Source organism: Amblyomma maculatum, chromosome 5 (genome assembly GCF_055883805.1).
Source record: "Amblyomma maculatum isolate TAMU_Amacu chromosome 5, ASM5588380v1, whole genome shotgun sequence".
Taxonomy (NCBI): Eukaryota; Metazoa; Arthropoda; class Arachnida; order Ixodida; family Ixodidae; genus Amblyomma; species Amblyomma maculatum.
In genome coordinates this window covers 24,734,853-24,753,088 of record NC_139348.1, presented here as the reverse complement: position 1 = coordinate 24,753,088, position 18,236 = coordinate 24,734,853, and the positions used below count along the sequence as shown (strand labels likewise).

Genomic DNA, 18,236 nt, shown 5'->3' with positions numbered 1-18,236 from the left:
TTCTCTCATAGAGCTTGCCAAGGCATGACGTGAGCGATATTGGCCTGAGGTTTTCGACCTGCAGCTTCTTCCTCCGTTTCGGTATCACGACCACCTCCGCATGCTTCCATTCCTCGGGTACCGTCGCTTCCTCCCATTGCTTGTTGAGGAAGTCCGTAAGCTGGTTAATCATCTCTTCGCTTAGGTTGCGTATGAGTGCGTTAATTCTGTCTGCGCCTGCCGCCGTGTTCCTAGTTGTACTTCTAATTGCTGCATAGACTTCTTTGGTAATGGGCTCACCCAGGTTCTCGTTCGCTTCTCCTCGGTAGAGCTCTGCATACGCTGCCGGGTTTTCGTCCCCAAAGCACTTCGCCCGTACCTTGTCCAGGAGGTCTGCATCCGGTCCCTCGAATTGGTGTACCAGTCTGTTAATTGCTTTGTTGTTTTCGTTTTTGGTTTTTGTCGGATCTATTAGTGCCTTGAGTATGTTCCATGTCTTTTTCGTGCTGAGGGTGCTGCTGAGTGAGTCGCTGAATTGCTGCCAGTTCTGCCTTGCTAGCTGCGCTGCGTACTCCTCCGCCTCGGTCGTGACTTCCGCTATTTTGAGTCTCAATTTCCTGTTGTACTTCTGTCGTTTTCATCTTCTCGTGCGTCCCCGCTTAGCTTCCCATAATCTGAGCAGTCTGGCGTCGACTTCGGGTGTTTGCGTGGTTCTTTTTATCTCCTTCGTGTTCCTTTTCCGCTTCTCCCTGATCGCCTTCCCCCATTATAGTATCGAGAAGCCCTGTTCGTTCGGGTCCCCTTCATCCTTTAGAAAGGCGTTCCAGTCTGTGATTCTAGCTACTCCTATCTCCCTTTTTAGTTTATCGGCCATAACTTGGGTTCGTATTATGTAGTGGTCGCTGCCTAGATTTTCTTGTAGGTTTTCCCATTTGGCCTGTTTCGCACCCCGTATGAGCGTGAGGTCCGGGCAGGTGTCGGTACTAACGCTATTTCCCATCCTGGTTGGCGCGCTTGGACTGTTTGGATGTTGAAGTTCGTGCCCTGCGCTGCCTCCGCTAATGTAGTGCCCTTGGCGTTAAATCTGCGGTAACCCCAGGTCTTGTCTATAGCGTTGAAGCCCCCTAAGATGATTATTGTGCTGCCTTTTGCTATCTTGCACGCCCCTCTGAATAACTCCGGAATTTAGCCTTCCTTTGTTTCGGGGGGCTGTACACGTTGACAACAAAGATGCTACCTCTTTTCCTTTTCTTCTTCGGGATGATTTCCACTATCACGTGTTCTACGTCGGTGTCGGCGATTTCGTCATGCTGGATGGCCGTGAATGCCTTGCCGATTAGAATCGCTGTCCTCCCTTTATCTCGCGTTTCGTAGAACGTGTATCCCATGAGCGCTGGAGTTGCGCCCGTTTCTTGCAGCGCAATTACATCCGGTGGAGGGTGTAGTGTGTGTATGTATTGTTGTAGCAGGCCCTGCTTTTTGCGGTAGCCTCTGGAGTTCCATTGACAAATATCTGATGTTTCTTGCTTTCCCGTGGTTCTGCTGGCCATGATTACACCTCGGTGTTGTTTGCATTGGTGTTTGTGAGGGCGTCTAGCGATTGTCTGCAGTAGGCTTTTTCCCTAATGTTTTTTGTGAATTTCTGCTTACGGAGGTTACTCCGTAGCTCCGTGATTTGCGTCTGCATTTGTTGCATTTGTTGTTGCATTTGCTGTTGCATTTGTTGCTGCGTTTGCTGCTGCATTTCCTTCACCTGCGCTGGCATTTGGGCTGTCATCTGTTGCAGCATTTGCTGTATCTCTGATTTAAAGCTAGTGTTATCCTCACCGTTTGTTCTTGGCAGGGTGTGTATCTGAGTCTGCCTTAGTGTCGCTATCTGCTACTGGCTGTTGCGGAGCGGTGCCAGTTCTCTGATCACGTAGCGCCTTGATTAGCTCTTCTATTCTCCGTTCTAGTTCTTTCTGTCTAACTCTCAAGATTTCCAACTCCGGTCTTAGCATAGCTATTACCACGCTTTCCTGCGCCTTCTTATTTGCGGCTTTACCAAGTGTGAAGCAGTTTGAGAGTTCCTTGCGCCCCAGCTCACCTTGACGCCGCTACCCTTCTAGTTCTTCTTCTTTGGCTGCCAGACCGGCTGCTGCTTCTGCTGCTGCTGCTGGTATCCGCTGCCACCACCATTCCCTCCCTTTATGTCTGAGGGAGGTAGAGTCGGAAAGGACTGCGACCGGCTCCGCGATCCGCTCCGCGACGTCCGGGACTTCGAACGGGACTGCGAGGTTTCTCCCTCCGAGCTGAACCATCTCGGTCTTCGCCTTTCGTCGCGTCGGCAGCGTCGCCTGCCTTCTCGCCCAGTTTTGCCGCTGGCGTCCTCTCCTCTCCTGGCTGGTGGTTTCGTGGTCTTTTTTAGCTGGTCTTGACATTCTCTGGCCCCGATGGCGTGGGTCCCCCCTCATAGTATGCACCTTGGGGCGCAGTGGTGTCCTTCCGCTGGGTTCTGCGTCCGCAGTGTGTGCACGCCTTGGTGTCCGGCGTGGACACACATCTATTCTGTGTCCCGGCTGGCAGCAAATGTAGCACACTTGCCGCGTTGGCCGGTAAGGGAAACCTCCTCCCCAGTATATTACGTACTTGGGGACGATCGGCCCGTCGAATGTGATGACTGCGGTCTTGGTTTTGCCTAGCCTCCTGGCGCTAAGGATGGTCACTCCTTGCGTCCTTGTTCTGAGGTTTTCTTTCAAGACTTCTGGCGTTTCTTCCGGGTCCACACCGTGGATGACGCCACGCTGGACGTCCTCTGGGAATGCCACGTACGCGTTGACTTCGTAGGTCCGTCGTGCGAAGCTGAGATCGGTAATGAGTCTCACCAGCTGCGCGACTTCCTCCTCGGGTGTGCTGACGATGATGATGTTCGATCCGGTACGAAGCCTCGTGATTAAGCTTTTACAGTTGCACTTCCCGCCGCAGGCATCAATAATGGCCCGTGCCACTTGGTGTTGTTGAAGTGTCCGAACTGCGAGTCCCTTTGGCCGTAAAATAATCTTAATATCGTTCTATCGTACTTGGGAAGCGGGGGCAGCCGCTGCCTCGGCCGTGGTCTTCCTTCCTTCTCCTCTACTGTCGCCGCTCCTAGACGCGTGGCGCCATCTGTCGGTGCGGTGGCTAAGCGTTCCGCATCGGGGTCACCTTGGGGTCCGTGGACTTTCCGTCGCTCTCGATGCTGTTTTTTTTCTATTTAGCATTTTTCGGTGACGTTTCGACAAGACTACCTTCCAGTTGATGTCATCCTGTTCGCCGAGTGACGGCTCCCGCATGGCGGAATCCTCCGCGGTCTTCCCACCCGCCAGGCCGGCGGCGTCTGAGGAGTCGAGGTCATCCTCGTCCATATCTTGCTCATTCCTCAAATCCAGGGGTGATTCTTGATTATTCATCTCTAGATTCGGGTGTCCTGAGTTGCGGGTAGCCGTTTCGGGCAACATCGCTAAGGTTTAGCGGCCTGAGTCTGCCTTGGTGTCGCTACTGCTACTGGCGCCCGTGCTCGCGCCAGGCCTAATGTTAGGTTTAGCAGCGGCGGCGCCGCCCGACAAAGTGGCGCCCGGTGACCACGTTGGAACTTCAGTGTCCGACAGCTGGCCAAGAAATGGTTCTGCCGGCTTGAAGTTGGTGTCCGGGTGATCCAGGCTGTAAGTGCTTTCCGGTCCGATAAAACTTCGGTGGCCCGGTGGGATTTGGTGGTCTCTAGGGGCTAAAATCGACGGAGCCCATGCGACGCGCGTCTGAACTCCGCCATTGTGGCTCCTTCTACGACGTCTAACTGTCTCCTACCCTTGTGAAGTGTGTATTGATGTGCACGACGGAAGTTTTTTGTATGAAAAAAAAGCTTTTGTGAAAGGGGGCTTATTTGAGGTGTTACGTGGTAACAAGTTGAATTTGTTAGTGTATTGAAGCGATTATTCATGTGCCGGATTAGACTTGAGTGAGCGAACGCGCCAGTGGCGAAAACGGATGGATGGATGGAATATAGGAGCGTCCCCTTTGAAACGGGGTGGTAACAGTAGCTATCATGCTCATTTTCTCCCTATATTTTAATTATTATTTTAGATTGGTTAACTATACCATCATTTTATTTATTAAATTTTTGTTTCTACATTACTAACATTATGTAACTTCTCTGCTTTTAAGCCATCAATCTTGCAGTCGTTTTTGCCAGCTTCCACCGCCGATTTATTACCCGGCCACTGGCATCTCTAAACCCTAGAGCTTCAGGAACAGTGACTGCGTCTGCATTAACTTCCGGATGGATACTCTTACATTCCAGTATAATATGGTCAATTGTTTCACTGGACTTACCACATACAGCACATGCATCATCTTTATTGTTAAATTTCGTTTAGTAGGTGCGTGTTCTAAGGCACCCTGATCTAGCTTAAAACATTAGGGCACTGCCTCTTGAGTAATCAAAGAAAGCTTCCTTCCTGATCTACCTTTTCCACTTTCGGTATAATTCCACACTCTGTTTCTTTTCCATCGAATTCATCCAATTTTTACCTTCTGTGCTTTTCACCTGTTGCTTAACGCTCTTTATTTCTTCGTCTTTGTGACTAGCATACTTACTAGTTAGTTTCCTATTTCTTTTCCTCCATTTTGAGTCAGCGCTTTTTAAGTATAGATATCTAAATACTTTAGCTGCCCATCTGTTACTGTCCAATTTCCTCAGGCGGTCCTCATATAATATTGATTGACTAGGTTACTGCACGAAGGTTAGTCCAGGATGACGCAGCACACAAAGCACAGAATCGCAGAAGCGTCAACCTTCTTCTAGCACTAAAGGTTGTTACCACTTGGTCGTCTTCTGTATCACTGCTTCTGATCGCTGTCTTCTTTAGCGTCCAGCGATGCAGGGCATATATGTCACTCTACCCCCCCCCCCCTCCCCGCACGAAAAGCACTGTCCCGGTGCGCACTAGGACGAACTACTGCAGGGGTAGTACGGCTTCATTCTGGCGACATGAACAATATCGGTGCGTGGCATAGAGGACTGTCGCGGCGGATGTACAGGGGCGACCTCGTATGTCACAGGAGTGACTGGCCGTAAAACACGGTAGGGTCCTGCGTGGCGTGGCAAGAGCTTCTCACACAGCCCAATTTTACGAGCGGGAGTCCAGAGCAAGACGAGAGAGCCCGGAGAGTAGTGGATATCTCGGTTGCGAGAATCATGGCGCCGTTTTTGAGAATTTTGGGAGGAAGCCAGTCGTCGGCGAGCAATAACACGGGCGGCGTCAGCTCGGGAGATAGCGTCACGAATGTAGCAACTGGCGTTAGCGGTGGGAGGCAATACGCTGTCAAAAGGAAGGTGAGGGCCGCGGCCGTATAGAAGATAAAACGGTGAGTAGCCCATTGTGTCGTGACGAGAGGAAGTGTACGCGAACGTTACAAACGGCAAATTAATATCCCAGTCACGGTGATCATCCGAGACATACATAGACAGCATGTCCGTGAGCGTGCGGTTGAGGCGTGCGGTGAGGCCGCTCGTTTGTGGATGGTAAGCGGTGGTGAAATAGATGCCTAATGGAGCAGTACTGAAGAATTTCGTCGGCTACTCGAGCAAGAAAGCAACGGCCACGGTCAGTGAGCAGCTGGCGTGGAGCACCATGGAGCAGGATGACATCGCGAAGAAACACAGCCACATCAGTTGCACAGCTGGTGGGTACCGCTCGGGTGACAGCGTAGAGCGTAGTATAATCCGTGTCCACTGTAATCCAATTATTTTCCGACGCAGAAAGTGGGAAAGGCCCAAGGAGGTCAAGGCCAGCTCTGGAAAACGGGTCTACTGGGATGTCGATCGGCTGCAGGCCTCCAGCAGGCATAGCCGAGGGCTTCTTCCGTCGCTGACACCGGTCACAAGAAGCAACGTAACGACGAACAGAGCGATAGAGGCCTGGCCAAAAGAAGCGGCGGCGGACGCTATCGTACGTACGAGATACGCCAAGATGACCCACTGTGGGTGCGTCGTGCAGCTGTTGAAGAACGGTGGTACGCAGGTGTTCGGGGACTACGAGCAGAAGCTCGGCGCCATCTGGGCGCATATTCCGTCGGTATAAGGTGCCGTTATGGAGCACAAACACAGCAAGGGTAGCATCAAGGGAATCAGTGCTGAGGCGATTGATTATGCTGCAAAGCTTGGGATCTAAGCGCTGCTCATGGCGAATGTTGGAAAGGTCAGAGATGGCCAACAAATGTGTAATCGTCGCACTCGCTCGCAGGTGGAGGATCTACAGGGTTGCGGGACAGGCAATCGGCGTCAACGTGCAGCCGGCCAGACTTGTGGAAGACAGAAAAAGTGTATTCCATAAGGCGGAGGGCCCAACGACCCAGGCGACTAGTAGGGTCCTTCAGCGTAGAAAGCCAGCATAAGACATGGTGGTCGCTGATGACGGAGAACGGGCGGCCAAACAAGTAACGGCGAAACTTCGTAATTGCCCACACGAGGGCTAAGCACTCACGTTCTGTGATCGGGTAATTTCGTTCAGCCGCAGAAAGAGGCGACTGGCATTAGCAATGACGCGAGTGCGACTCATCTGCTGCTGGGCGAGTATGGCACCAATACCGTGACCATTGCCGTCGGTGCGTACCTCCGTTGGTGCCGAAAGGTTGAAGTGTGCCAGGACGGCCGGGTTGGTGAGGGCTGCAATGAGCGCAGTAAAGGCTTGGGATTGTTCTTGGTCCTAGCAAAATGGAGCGTCGTTCTTCAGAAGATTGGTGAGCGGACGGGCCGTCTCCGCAAAGTTAGGTACAAACCGCCGAAAATAGGAGCAAAGCCCAAGAAACCTAAGCAAGTCACTGGTACAACGGGGTGTAGGAAATGCACTTACAGCACGTATTTTGTCTGGATCGGGTTGAACGCCGCGGGCGTCGACCACGTGACCGAGCACCTTGAGTTCACGTCGGCCAAAGCTACATTTCTTCGAGTTTAGCTGAAGGCCAGCTCTTCGGAAGACGCTAAGAATGGCATCAAGGCGATGGAGATGGCTCTCGAATGTATAAGAAAATACAATGACGTCATCGAGATTGCACAAGCACGTCGTCCATTTCAAGCCGCGCAGGAGAGATTTCATCATGCGCTCGAATGTTGCGGGCGCATTACACAAGCCAAAAGGCATCACCTTGAATTGATACAGGCCATCGTGACAAAGGCGCTCTTCTCCCGGTCCCTTTCGTCGGCTGCGATCTGCCAATAACCGAAACGAAGATCAATGGAAGAGAAATAGCTGGCACCGTGCAAGCAGTCGAGGGCATCCTCTATCCTGAGGAGCGGGTAAACGTCTTTCTTTGTAATTGTGCTGAGGTGTCGGTAATCAACACAGAATCTCCACGTATTGTCCTTATTTTTAACAAGCACGACAGGCTACGCCCAGACACTGCTCGAAGGCTCTATAATGTTTTTTGCTAACATCTTGTCCACTTCGTCTTGTATGACGCGTCGTTCAGAAATGGCGACTCGATAAGGTCTTCAGGGAATTGGGCGGGCGTCTCCGGTGTCGATACGATGTGTAACGAGGGACGTTTGTCCTAAGGGGCGGTCACCAAAATCGAAAATATTGCTGTACGAATTCAGAAGCCTCGTAAGTACTGTAGCGCGGTCAGGGCGCAAATTAGGTGCAACTATTCCTGATATGCGGGCCTCCGGAGATGGGGACTCTGCAGGTCGTGCCGACACTTTAGCAGTAGGGTCAGGCAAAAGAGCGGCAACTGTGACGTCAGACAGCGGGGTCAGTTCGGCGAGAGTAATGCCAGCAGGAGGAACGTGCACAAAAAGGCCGAAGTTCAAGAGTGGATAATAAGCGTTGTTATTTTCTTCGTGCACGATGTTATGAGGGAGAGCGATTCTACGCTGCAGTGTCACGTCGGGTATGGGGAAAACAACGTAGTCGCCATCAGGAATGGAGGGGAAAGGCGACATGAGCATATACTCTGCAGCTTCTGGTGGCAGGCGAGTAAATGTAGAGGAGCGGAGACGGAGCGTTGAAGTATCAGAGGCCTGTTTGTCAGGACAGTGTGGCAGGTCCAGAAGAACAGTCAATGAGCGCGGAATGTGCAGTTAAAAAGTCGAGTACTAATATAACGTCGTGAGGGCAACTGGTGAGGATTGTAAATAGGACAGTGATATGGCGGTCGGCAATGGTAATTCACGCAGTACGCATACCAATCACAGTAGCTGTATTGCTATCAGCAACACGAACGGTAGATGAGAAAGCGGGTGTGAGGACTTTGTTGAGGCGTTGACGTAGCGAGGAACTGAGGACGAAAAAGTGGGCGACAGTGTCAATAAGAGCAGAAACTGACCCTCCGTCCACAAAAATGTCAATGAGGTTACGTCTGGGTGCAAGGGTCAGTTCCGAGTTGACAGTCCGGGTCGGTAATGCAGCGTCACTCCCGGGCGCTGAACTCGCTAGTTTCCCGAGTGGGCGCCGGCGTATGATGGGGAGGAGTTGCGACGAGGCAGCGGTGAACGAGATCGTAGAGACCGTGGAGATGGAGATCGGCTGGAGCGACGGACACTTGAGACGGCTTCGGTGTAAGGTTCATCTGGGTGAGCAGCGAAGTCTCCAGCTCCTTCATATGCGGGGCGGAGCTGTTCAGGTTGGGCAGGGAAGCATCGAGGTCCGTAGTAGTACCGACGGTCAGCGTTGTAATTAACATAGCGACGTGGGGGAGCTTGGCCTGTGGTCGCAGCAGCCACTACAGGAACAGGATGCGACGGTGACGAGGGCGGTACCAGGTTGGAGGAAATACCGACGTTGGCAAGTTCCTGTCGGACAACAGCCTGTATCATGGCCACGGTGTCAGGCACTGGAGATGGGAATGGTGCAGGAGCTAATGCCTCGAGTTCTCGCCTGATGTTCAGAGTCATTGTTGCGGACTGAGAAGGCTGTTGCAGAGGAGCCATATCATCGCAGGATGATGTGGCTGCCGTGTTCGGAAGGCGCTCAAAGCGATGTACCAGGCGTTGTTGTTTAGCCTGCTCGAATGTTCGGCAAACTTGAAGCACCGACTTGACGATAGAGCAATCCATGCAGAAGCGGATGTTGAATGCGTCATCTGTGGTGCCCTTGAGGACGTGCCCTACCTTTTCACTTTCCAGCATTGAGCTGCGACACAACGCGAGCACGTCTTGAATATAGGCCAGGTAGGACTCCGTGGTGGATTGGACGCGATGCGAAAGTTCGGTTTTGGCTGCGACAGCCAGTCCAATGGGCTTCCCGAATAAGTCGTGAAGCTTTTGCTTGTCAATTTCCCAGGTCATCAGCTCGTGCTCGTGATTTTGAAACTATGTGCGAGCGGTTACCGCCAAATAGAATATCAGATTGACCAGCATGACGGTCGCTTCCCAATGATTGTTCCTGCTGCATCGCTCGTATTGATCCAGCCAGTCGTCAACATCCGTCTTGTCTTCGCCGTTGAAGATGGGAGGGTGACGAATTTTTGTGAGGAAGAGTGGTTGCGCCGATGTTGTTGCAGTGGTAGGAGCTGCCTCAGAGGTCATAGTGGCGGTTGTTGACGTTGTGATCCCAGGTAGGTGGCGGCCACTGCGCAAATCCAGCTTTTTGCTGCTTAAATTGATTTATGTGTGCACACGGGGATCTTTAGTCACCTCCACCAAGATGTTACGTGGCAAGGTTAGTGCACGAGGGTTAGTCCAGGATGACGCTGCACACAAAGCACAGAATCACAGCAGCGTCAACCTTCTTCTAGCACTAAATGTTGCTACCACTTTGTCATCTTCTGTGTCCCTGCTTCTGATCGTTGTCTTCTTTAACGTGCAGCGATGAAGGGCATATTAGTCACGATATATTACTCTGACCTTCCCGTACTTTGACAGATGTCCACCCATGTTTCCCTGTACCGCCTCCTTTGTGGTTTTTGGGCACCTAGTGATAATCGTCTAATGGCTCTCTGATTTATTTCTAATGTCGACTGTACCTCTGATTTTAGGCACAAAATTGCATTTCCGAAAGTAAGTCCGGGCACCATAATTCCTTTTCAAATACTCCTCAAAATCTCATACCTGTTGTAACCCCAGAATGCCCTATGCTTCATTATCCCGGCATTTCTTTGCCCTTTGACCTTAAGTGATTGCTCATGCTTTCCAATGTATGCCAATCCTTCGTTTACCCATACCCCCAGATATTTATATTCTGCTATTCTGAGTATTTCATGTCCTTGTATTTTGATACCCTGATCAGTTGAGCCGTTGAAGATCATCAGACCCTACGTAACTGCGCTGAAACAAGCCTAGAGCGTCCCCTTCGTCTCCGCAATACTTAACTAGAGTTTGCAATTCTTCCAGACTCTCAGCTAGTAGTACAATATCATCTGTATACATCAAACCGGGGAGGCGCTGCTCTACCGCCTATTCGCCTAATCTATATGACAGGTTAAAACCTAGGTTACTGTCTTGTATCCTCCAATCCAGGTTTATCATATAAAGCATGAACAGCACCAGTGATAGAGGACAGCCTTGTTTTAAATCTTTTGCATACTTTGACATCCTCCGTACTTCTTATCCCTCCCCACGTAATTTCTACTTTGTTATCCCGGTATATTTCCGGTAGGAACTCTATTATCTCATAACCGATAGCTTCTTCTTTTAATATGTCCCACAGGAGTTCCTACTTACGTTGTCGTACGCCCCGTTTATGTCCAGGAAGGCCAAATACAAAGGTCGATTTTGCACACTAGGGATTTCGATGCATTGGGTAAGCACGACCATTTCTAAAGCCGTTCTGAAGTTTTCCGAGTATCTTGTTACTTTCTACCCATGCTTGCACCTTTAATTTCACCACCTGCATGGCTAACCTGTACATTACAGATGTCGTGGTCATCGGCCTGTAGGATTTTATGTGCATCCTGTCTCCTTTCCCTTTATAAATCAAATTCATTTTACTCTGCCGCCAGCTGTCCCGAATTCGCTTATTCGTTATGACTGTTTCCAAAGCTTTTAACAACGTTTTCTTACTTCTTGGACGAAGTTCATTAATCATCTTGATCGGAATTCCATCTATTCCTGTAGATCTGTCCTTAGGAATATTTTTTTCTCCCTTTTTCTAGTTTAGATTGGTCAGTTCTAAGCTGCTCTGTAGTCTGCTTCCTTGTGTTGCTTCCTGATTTGCGGAAATTACCCTATCGTCGCTTTTAATTGACTTGGCTATAACTGATGTAATGTAGTTCACTGCGTTTTCTCCCTTTAAACAATTTCCCTCGTTATCTTGAATCCGATCCTGCTTTCGTTTATTCTTTTTCCCTAGCCAGCTTACATGGTTCCAGCATTTTCTTGCTCCACCTCTACAGGCATCGTGTATGTCAGCCATCCAGCGATCGGTGTTTATTTTACTTTGGACGAAGGCCTATACCTCAAGTTTCTTTTCTCGATATGATTCCCATTTTTGGTCGATTTTCTCCTGAGATACCTGTGCTTTCTTTGCCATTCGGTGTTCCCTGGAAGCAGCCCGTCGTTGTTCAATAGCTTCCCTGATTTCCTTATTCCACCAGCTCCGTGGCTTTCTCTTTCCATTCCAGCGGTTTGCTATTTTAACCTCCTTAGTTTTCATCCTTATGCATAGTTCTACCTGTTCATAATCCCAGTCTTCCATGGGGCTTTTCTCTATTGCTTCCGCTATGTCTGCTGCTATCTGCGCTATTTGATCGTTTATTAATTTTGCGTTTACTTTTTGTGTAAGGTATATTTCTCTTTTCATCAAGGGCCCCATCTGCCGACTAATACGTTTATGATCACTTCCCATACTACACTCCCCTTCTTCGTCTATTTCCATTTTTGTGACCTTGCTATAAATTCCCTGCTACATTAGACAGTAGTGAATGATCGTCTGCCTGTTGCGGAATTCCCACCTGATTTGGCATTCGCATTTTGTTTCTCTTTTTACTGTAACTAGATCGTGTCGCTCACAAAAATGTAGCATTAGCTTCCAGTTACAATCCGTGTATCCATCCAGATCGTCGATGTGGCCATTCATGTCCCTCAGGAGAATAATATCGGCCCCGTCTCTAAACTGGCTTATATCGGCCCTGAGACATTCAACTAGATCCTTGTTTTCTTGCCTGCATTGTTGTCCTGTTCCTATATAAACTACCCCTAGCCATGTCGTTATGCCGGTAATTGTTCCTGATAACCATTTATGTTCTTTACAAGATAATTTTATTCCTTGCCAATTTGTTCCGGTGTATCAACATACCTACCCCTCCACCCTTTTTTTCCGTTCTCGTTCTGTTGCACCCTTGCCAGACGTAGCCTTCTATAAACGGCGGGTCTTCTAGATCCCTGAGATGAGTCTCGCAAAGAGCGTACACACCTATTTTGTCATCCTTCAACTGCTGTTCTATCTCTAGCTATTTCGGTCTTTTTCTACCTCCTTGCATGTTTATGTAGCTGATCTTAGTGTTAAATTTCTTTTTTGTACTTTTCTTTCTTGACCTACTCTTTGCCATTTTTGGGGGCTCAGCCTCCATTATTACACTTTCTTCTGCTTCACTTCTAACTACCTCTGTGCACGGAGTCCTCGCGGACCCCCTAAAAAAGCTACAGCCCTGCCTGCCAGGCGCTAGCCGATCTCTGCTCCGACCCTTCTGTTAAAATGAATGCCATCTCGCTGAAAAGCCCTACCAAAACGTGCTTTATGCATCTCCCTGTTTATCTCAACCACTTCAAAACGCTTCTCCGGCGTAACTTTCTTATATCCTGATTAACTGTCACCATGTCCTTTTCCAGGTTTCCGTTCGATCCTAGCATCTCCGGTACTGTGCATACAACTATTTGCGCTTGCTGTGTTTTCTCCCTGATATCGTCAACTCCCTTAGCTAAACTTTCCACAACTCCTGCAGCGTCACCATTTAGGACATCGTCTAGCCCCGCGGCTACTATTACCATACTGCGCTGTGCGGAATTCTTCAACAGCCTATTTTTACTCTCTTTTAGCACTGCCCTCATTGTCCTTCTTGGGAAGGATGCACTAACACTCGCTTATCACCCTTTACACGTTCCAAGATATTGTCAGGCATGCGAACAGAAGAGAACAAGGAAGTGCAAAAAGAGGCTCTCCGGAAAAGTGGAAGAACAGGAAGCTCACCATATGTTGGTTAGCACATCAGGCTAAGGGGCAAAACCACTCTGTAAATAAACCTTAACAGTGTAGTGGAAGGTGCAACGATACGCCACGGATTCGTCTCTACCTCGTTCGAGCCGACGACTCACTGGGCTCCCTCCTTTGACACCCACAATGATCCAAGACGGCGATGCACGGCAGCCAGGTCCAGCGGCACCCGCATGGCAGCATTACCGTGAGCCGCGGGCCTTTTCTGGCAAGGCTGGCGAAGACGTGAACGACTGGCTCACCATTTACCAGCGGATGAGCAAGTACAATCGCTGGGATGCCACTCTAATGCTGGCAAATGTTTTTTTCTTGGACTCCACAGCCCTCACATGGTTTGTGAACCATGAAGCGTCTCTAACGAGCTGGGTCTGTATTGAAGAGGAGATTCGAAATTGTTTCGGGGATACCACGGCGAAACGGAAATGCGCTGAGCAGACTTTATTCCAGCGAGCCCGAGGGCCTGGTGAAACATGCACAATGTACATAGAAGAGGTCCTAAAACTTTGCAAAGCGGTGAATCCGAGCATGTCCGACGAAGACAGAGTTGGCCACCTCTTAACGGGCATTGCGGTGGACGTATATAACTTTTTAATTACAAAAGAAAACTTAGATTCTCTCACGGCCGTGATCAAGCACTGTCGTACGTTCGAAACTTTAAAGCTGCGTCGCATAACCCCGAAATTCGGCCGTCTGTTGCAAGCGTGGATTCTCACGAGCATTCACATGAGCCTCCGCATTTGGCCGACATGATTCGCCAAATTGTCCGTGATGAGCTCTCCCGCCATCAAGATGTGAACCGCAGTGCAATCCCCTGTGATAGCTGCTTCCTGCAGGCAGCTCCTATCCAGCGCTCTTCTTGGGATGCTACCGCTCCTCCTCCCGTCCGTGACCACTGAAACGACTCAAATGGCCCTGCTCCCCTAGCTCGTACCCACTACAGGGCGCCACCTCCTCCGCAACAACCCCAGCGGCTGGAATTTGCTGATCGCTTCGATCCTGTTACCGAGGACTATTATTTGGACCGTGCTCGTGAACCACCCGACTGTTACCGCTGTGGTATGCTTGGCCACATATCCAGATTCTGCCGCCGCCGGAACCTGGCACCACGCTACCAGCGCCAATGGTCAAATCACCGTTCTACCGTGAGTCAAGAAGTCCGTGACCCGACCTATCCCCCTCCTTCGGGCTCCTACCGCTACGTACCACCACGCAACGACTCACCAGTTTCTGTTCGCAGCCTGACTCCTCCTGCCCACCACTCCCGACAATCGCCTTCTCCCCGCCGTTCTTCTCCGCCACCGGGAAACTAGCGTGTGCAGCCGATGGAGGTGCGGTCGCCAGGTCATCGGTATTGCCAATCCTCTACCGGTCGTTATGCTGAAGAACCGCTTGGAAGTGTTAGTTGATGATGTTTGTGTTATGGCCTTAGTGGATACGGGTGGTACAGTTTCCGTGATGAGCTTATAATTTAAGAACGGTCTCGGCCACAAAATTATGTTTGGTTGGGATAGAACTGTCATATTTCGAGGTGTAGGCGGAGAATCGTTGGTTCCGCTTGGTATTTGTTATGTAAATGTAAGCGATGGCTGGACACGAGTTTAGAACTGAATTTACTGTGCTCCCTCGCTCTACGCACGACGTTATTCTAGGAGTTGACTTGTTACAGCAGTGTGGCGCAACTCTCGACTTCAAGAGTGGCGAGATATCAGTAAGCAGCAGCCTTCGATCGGCCCTCATAGAAGAATCGCCGCGGGCTGTCCAAGTGTGTTCTGTCTTCGAGGATACCGTCGTTCCGGCGATGTCCGCCATCTTCGTCCCAGTTGTGTCTTCGGGCGCGGTTCCCAATGCCTTTGACGCTCTGGTGGAACCCGCTTCCCTTTCCGGTGCCAAAAAGAGTGTGTTGGTGCCCCGCAGCGTTGTTCCAGTGAACGAAGGCCATGCCACGCTTTGGACTGTCAACAATACCAATGAACCTGCCGTATTGCCGCGTGGTTTGAAACTCGATAGACTTTGAAGAACGCCTTTCTATGCACATCGCCCCGTTCAGTGACGTTGCTCGTTCAACTAGACGTCCCGATCATGCTGATTCCCAGTTTCAGTCCATGATAAATGAATCGCTACCCACCAATGACCGCCGAATATTGATGGAGGTTCTAATGAAACATGCGGACGTGTTCGACTTTGCTCGAGATCAGCCACCACCGATTCCGCCTTCCCGCACCCATCACATGATCGACACTGGATCTGCACACCCGATTGGACAGATACCATACCGTGTTTCACCTTAAGAACGTAAGATAATTGACGAACAGGTCCGTGATATGATGCAAACAGGAATCATTCAGGAATCATCTAGCCCATGGGCCACCCCTGTGATTCTCGTGAAAAAGAAAGATGGCACCTGGCGATTTTGTGTCGACTATCGACGCCTCAATACTGTCACAAAGAAGGATTTTTACCCGCTCCCGCTTGTTGATGATGCCATTGACTGCCTCCATTCAGCTTCCTACTTTTCATCTGTTGATTTACGGTCCGGATATTGGCAGATACCGATGCATCCGAAACACAAGGAGAAGACGCATTCGCGACTCCCGATGGCTTATATGAATTTAACGTGATCCCTTTCGGCCTATGCAACGCTCCGGCTACCTTTGAAAGATTTATGGACACTCTTTTGCGTGGACTGAAGTGGCAAATTTGCATGTGTTACCTAGATGACGTAGTGATTTTCGGGAGGACCTTCGCCGAGCATAACAGCTGTAGTCCTTAACTGCATGGAGGAAGCAGGTCTCGTGCAGAACTCTAAGAAGTGCCGCTTCGGTGAACGCCAGATCGTTGTGCTTGGGCATTTGGTTGACAAAGACGGTGTTAGGCCTGACCCACAGAAGATTGAAGCTGTCAGCTGCATCAAAGAGCCCAAGTCTGTGAAAGAGCTCAGGAGCTTCCTGGGACTTTGCTCTTACTTTCGACGCTTCATCCCTAAGTTTGCTGACCTAGCCTACCCCTTCACATGCCTCTTTCAGAAGGATATTCCTTTCAAAGGGACTCCTGAATGTGATTCTGCGTTTCGCCAACCCAAGTTTCTTCTTACCTCGCGGCCCATACTGCATCATTTCAGCAAGACAGCTCCCACTGAACTCCACACTGATGCAAGTGGCCATCGGCGTGGGTGCTGTGCTCATACAACGGCATGACGGAAACCAACACGTTGTCGCTTACGCAAGTCGCGCCCTTAGCAAGTCTGAACGCAACTATACCGTGACGGAGCAAGAGTACCTTGCGTCGTTTTTGGCGTACAGCGGTTTCGCTCATACCTTTATGGACGTTCCTTTACAGTCATCCCCGATCATCATTCGCTTTGCTGGCTGGTGAATCTAAGCGACCCCTACGGTCGGCTGGCCTGCTGGGCATTACGCCTTCAGGAGTTCAACTTTACAGTGTTGTACAAAAGTGGCCGCCAACACGCTGACGCTGACTGCCTCTCGCAACTACCCTCTGCGATGTCAGCTTTGACGACTATCTTGCCGCCGTTTCCGTACAATTTCCGGATCTTGTCACTTTCCAGCGAGAACAACGAAAAGACGAAGACTTGGTATCACGTTTTGAAAAAGCTCGTGAACCGTCATCTGCGAACCCTTTCTACATTCGCGATGGTTTGCTGTATCGAAAAAATACTCGTCTGGTGGTGCACGCTTTCTGCTAGTCGTTCCGGCTAGCCTCTACACCTCTGTTCTACACTCTATGCACGATGACGTTACAGCTGGGCACTTGGGGTTTGCCAGGACTCTTACACGCGTTAAGGAACGTTTCTACTGGCCAAATATGCGTCGAACGACTCAGCGTTGCGTGAACTCCTGCGTGCAGTGCCAGCGGTTCAAGCTCCCCGCGACTTCTCCGCCGGGCCACTTACATCCGGTGACACCACCGACCACCATATGAGCAAGTGGGTGTTGGCCTCATAGACCCCTTTCTCCGCTCGTCCCAAGGCAATCGCTGGGTTATCGTGTGCGTTGATCATCTCACGCGTTACTGTGAAACCGCCGCCATCCCTTCGGCCACCGCCACCGCCGCTGACGTCTCGTTCTTTCTTCTCCACGCTGTCGTCCTCCGTCATGGGCCTCGTCGTGTAATTATCAGTGACCGAGGCCACCAGTTCACGGCAGATGTTGTGGAACAGCTTCTGCGCTATTGTACTTGCCAGTTGCGTCACTCTACGCCGTACCATCCCCAGACAAATGGCCTCGTTGAACGTACAAACTGGACACTGACGAACATGCTTGCGATGTATGTTGACTCACGGCATAAGAACTGGGATGACGTGCTTCCTTTCATTACTTACGCCTATAACACCTCGAAGCATGAGACAAATTCTTATAGTCAATTTTTCCTCCTCTACGCCCGTCCGCCTCGACGTTCTCTCGACACCATTTTGCCGTTCTCTCTCGACACCGAGCCTTCTGTTTCGAGCACCCTCTGCCGCGCTGAAGAGGCTCGTCGGATCGCCCGATTACGCACTCTGGCCTCGCAAAACCGTTCTAAGCAGCGCTACGATCGTCGTCATCGGGATGTCTCCTACCTTCCCGGCGACTTAGTGTGGCTCTGGACACCTCTCCGCAAGCGTGGTTTGTCCCAGAAGCTGTTGTCGTACTACACAGGCCCATTTATTGTGCTCAAATGCATAAATGAGTTGAATTACGTCGTGTCTCGCCAATGTTCCCAAGGTCGCCCCTCTCGGAAAACACAGGTAGTTGATGTCGCAAGAACGAAGCGCTGCCACTCTCGCTCGGGAATCTTGCTGACAGCCCATGGGCTTCGTCTGCGAAGGGGGAAATGTCAGGCATGCGAACAGAAGAGAACAAGGAAGTGCAAAAAGAGGCTCTCCGGAAAAGAAGTGGAAGAAGAGGAAGCTCACCATACGTTGGTTAGCACATCAGGCTAAGGAGCAGAACCACTCTGTAAATAAACCTTAACAATATCTTGCTTGCACCTGCTCATGTTAGAATCTCCGGCGATAAGCATGTGGGCATTATCTCTCCCTCTCCCAACTGTTGGCTCCTGCTTTCGGCTATCTGTGCCCTTCTCTCTGGAATTTCC

At 50.4% G+C, this 18,236-nt stretch overlaps 1 pseudogene; it reads right to left on the bottom strand.

Moving 5' to 3' along the window:
* Window positions 1–2,083: 2,083 nt before the first annotated feature.
* On the bottom strand, window positions 2,084–3,455 carry LOC146187877 (uncharacterized; annotated as a pseudogene).
* Between the last annotated feature and the right edge of the window lie 14,781 nt (window positions 3,456–18,236).